At 32.7% G+C, this 4,116-nt stretch overlaps 1 long non-coding RNA gene across 4 annotated transcripts; it reads left to right on the forward strand.

Annotated features, from left to right (window-relative positions):
* The first annotated feature begins 406 nt into the window (after positions 1–406).
* Positions 407–3,650, forward strand: LOC139862254 (uncharacterized). Of its 4 annotated transcripts, none has more exons than XR_011764105.1 (7): positions 407–1,320; positions 1,746–1,926; positions 2,025–2,161; positions 2,241–2,330; positions 2,535–2,696; positions 2,790–2,922; positions 3,298–3,650. It is a non-coding gene; the product is annotated as an uncharacterized lncRNA (long non-coding RNA). The 4 variants fall into 4 exon arrangements; XR_011764103.1 differs by having other exon boundaries at positions 407–616; positions 1,216–1,320; positions 1,746–2,161; XR_011764104.1 differs by having other exon boundaries at positions 407–601; positions 1,216–1,320; positions 1,746–2,161.
* The last annotated feature ends 466 nt before the right edge of the window (positions 3,651–4,116 follow it).

Raw genomic sequence — 4,116 nt, forward strand, 5'->3', positions numbered from 1 at the left:
CTTGGCATTAATTAGACCAGTTACAATTTGGTACATTTGGCTCGCTAGAAACAATGCACAATTTATTGACGAATTCATGTGTTAGAAAACGATGGTGAAGAAGGTTAATGTCAAATCCTTCGAATGGGCAACAAACGCAAAACTTTGTCATTCTCACCAATCTTCTATACATCTATACATCTATACATCTATCTATACATATGTATTAATCGTGAAGATTAATCCAATGTGTCAACTAATCCTTAATCCTCTCCTAAACTTGCTGACATGTTAAATCCCTAATTAATTATAATTTTTAATAATTAGTCCACGTGTCCCCGTAAAATTACAGATTAAAAACTGCCAGCTTCCAGAAACACTAAATTAGGGTTAACAAAATCGCATCTAAAATCCACCGCACAATACCCAACCATTATGTACATACATCTGATTACATTCAAGTGTTCATCATCAAACAATGTTCATCATCATACATCCGGATTGAGGTGGATGGACTCAAACAACCGTTGTTACCGACGGCTAAGACAATCCAGCGCCGTCACTACCGTCGCTGCTCTAGCCGTCCTTGCAGCGGTGTATGCCTTAGTTTGGATTCAAACCGGTTTGATACTTATTTGTATATATCTATCTATCAATTTATAATTTAAGTATGAACCTTATGATTATTTATAAACATTTTTTATTAGTGTTAGGGTTTGATCAAAGCAGAGCGTTATTCGACAATTCGTTTTGCGAAATTAACTATTCGATGGACCTTAATTAGGTTTTACAACTGCTGCGTATGTCTATATAACTCATAATAGTTACAACTGGATTTGATAATTGTATGTTATTTTGCAATTTATGTTGACGATTAGTTTTGTATATAGCTACTTTACTGTAAATTTGTACAATAAGTTTTATATTTTTGTTATCTGCTTAGTAATTTTAAATTTGGATTCTTATAATTGTGTAAGTCAAATTTTTTTGTATCACTAACTCTAATTAACGTTGCATATGTTGTATGTGTGTGTTTTCTGTTGTGAGCCGATGTTAGTTGTATAAAGCGTTAACTTCTTTTTTTGGTGTGTAGTATTCACTATTCAATTACTACACCCGTGACAAACAAGTAATCTAAATCTTTATTGAAACTGTGTTATATAATGTGCATATGACGTAGAGTATGTACGTTTTGTAGCGTATCTTTATCCTCAATTTTTCCTTTTTGGTGCTTAGAACATTGAGAAAGGTGGAAGTATCCTCAATTTTTTCGTTGAGATGCCGACACTGGGCTTCTTAATGGATTTGTGATTTCTCTGGCTTGCGAGTTGGTTTGATTAGGTTTGTTTTCAGTTTTTGCTTATAAATTTTTTTATCTTTGTAGATGATTTGATCCAGGTTACACTGCTTAAATTGGTGTAGTCTTTTGAATTTGATTCGCTAAAACATGTTTGTCAATGTTTGTTGGTTATGTGTTTCAATATGGTCTTTAACCATTTTGGTATATATTTGGAACTTGACCCAAAAGATTATCAGGACCTTCATTTTCTCTCTTCTTTTTTTTCCACTTTTTCTGTGTTTGAGGTAAAAGGGACACTAAATTACAAAAATTGTATCATGTAGTTGATGGAATCTGGATCAAATCTTGTGTTAGTTATGCGATCGACCCAAAGATGGCACCTTTAAACATTGTTTTGACATAATTCTCAACTGCTTTTGCAAATTAGAGTTAGTGAAATTTGTTTAAAAATTTCTTTCGTGTGTAGCTGGAAGAATTTATTGCAAACGTATGACGGATGAGACACCGTTGCATAAGGTTATAAAGCGTAGAGATTGTTTTTGGTGATTGAATGGCAGACTATGGTCATGTGGCACGTGTAGTGGTTTCCAAATGAGGAGGGTTGATGGGTTATATGATCAGTTTGGATTACAAATGGCCAAATTACAGTTACTTGATACTACCAGCTCCCTTAATAATCATGCCTATTAATATCTATTTTTACTTGATGAGTTAAATATGTGATGTATACTAAATCGAATTGAAGGTACCTGTTCAACTGCCCTTGAGCATTGAGCAAGCACGAAATAACACCTAATGATCTGCGTTCAAACTAAGCACGGTACAGAGTTCTATTGGCAATACACGGGCTGGAAATAGTGTGATTTTGAAATTTTATAGTATGTAAGTATGTAAATTGTGTGAATTTTTATTTTATTTATTTGCAACTACTTGAATTTTAGTCGGTTTTTGGGTTTGGCAGCAAATGAGAATAGAAGAATGTGAGTTGGTCGACTTGGTTGATTAGATTGAGAAGCTTGAACGAAAACTACTTTCTCACCCGTTTAATACGGTATCATCATCAACTTTTCTCCTTTTATTTTTACTCATATCAAATTTCTTTGACCTTTTAAGGGAGCAATAGATCACATTTATTGCTTGAAATTTCACTTACATAGTGTTCATGACTTGAGTTGGTTCATAAATTTGGGTCTGATAGTGGTTTAATCTAATGTTCATTTCATAAATTCAAACCTTATTAATTGAAAATTTACAGTTGGATGCAAGCTTGAAACAGGACAATTTGAACTGCATTATATATAAAAGGCTATTTATGAAATGACCGAGATAAGTATGTTGGTACTTCTGCTTGCTTCTGGTAAGTCCATGGTTCATGATTCGAGCACTTTTCCGACTGTTCGAAGTTCAAATATTGTAGGTACGTTTTTGATCTCATTTTGTATTCGTTGTGTGGTATTCATTTGTCTTTATTATTATTTTATAAATGTTGTTTTATCATACTTTTGTGCAGATGTTGTGCAGGTACAAAAGTAAGTTTGAAGACCGTCCGCTACTTGAGCTGGACAACGAACAATTTGCCGACGCCGGAAAAGAAAAGAACAGATACACAATATCCCATACTTCAAAACCCAAACACATACAAGGTACAACACACTTAAACCAAAACTACGATATTACGACATTTACATTTAACAGCCATATTATTGCAACAATTATTAATAGTTTATTCTCTTGATTTGTCCATTCACATTTCGGTTTCATAGGCTTATACTCCTTTTGAGTATTATTATTATTGTGGTATAAATTTATTTTACTAATGTCAGTGGTACTATCTTGATTTTCATCTATATGGAGTTATCTGAAGCTTATATAATGCCATAGTTTTTGATTAAACAAATTTTTTATTTACCCATTAGTTGAAAAATCCGATCATTCTCTAGCAAAGATTAGGATACCAAATAGTTCCTTCGCACACAGAGTTATACATTGTCCAACAAATTATTCTTCTATGACTGCAGATTCGCCCGTTCACATGCGAAGCAACAATCGGAATAATTATTGTAAGATTATTATTTTATGAAGGATGGTTCACTTTTTGGATGCAAACCTTGTGGGTCAAAGGCCGGTAACAAGGTTATTGGTTCTACTGCTTAAATGATGTAGGATGTCAACAATGGTTTTCAAGTTAATAGAAGTGTACCCAAAGTAAGTAACCTTTAGGTTTGTATAACCTGATACAATTGCAGTCATGATGTATATCTAGAATTTTTTGACCATGTTTATGTAAACATTTTTTAATTGTTCTTTGACTTTAACCCGGGCTATGCAATATTGAAGTTAATAAAATTTGGGTCTTTTTCGTACTATATAAGGCTTATACTACAACATAAATAATACTACTACGTATTAAATAACAATGTATGAAAAAAAGCTCTTTAATTGAATTTTTAAAATTTAATAATGTGTATTGTAATAATTTTATCTCAGCCGAAACTGAGATCCGTCCTATAATAGACATCTTTTTTTCACATTACAATAAATTATTCAACAACAACAATACCCAATCCCGCATATGCGAGGTATGAGGGAGGTGAGATGTAGACAATCCTTCCTCTATCCTAGAATAGAGGAGAAGTCGTTTCTCTATCCACGAGTCGAGAAAAATTCTCTACCCATATGAAGAGAAAGTCATCCCTCTCCCTACCCCAGAGTAGAGAGATTGCTTCCGTGCGGACCTCCGGCCTATAAAAAAAATAAAAAAAAATAAATAAATAATAATAATAATAATAAAATAAAAAAATAAAAATAAAAATAAAAAATAGAAATAAATAAGAATA

This window comes from Rutidosis leptorrhynchoides, chromosome 8 (genome assembly GCF_046630445.1).
Source record: "Rutidosis leptorrhynchoides isolate AG116_Rl617_1_P2 chromosome 8, CSIRO_AGI_Rlap_v1, whole genome shotgun sequence".
Lineage (NCBI taxonomy): Eukaryota > Viridiplantae > Streptophyta > Magnoliopsida > Asterales > Asteraceae > Rutidosis > Rutidosis leptorrhynchoides.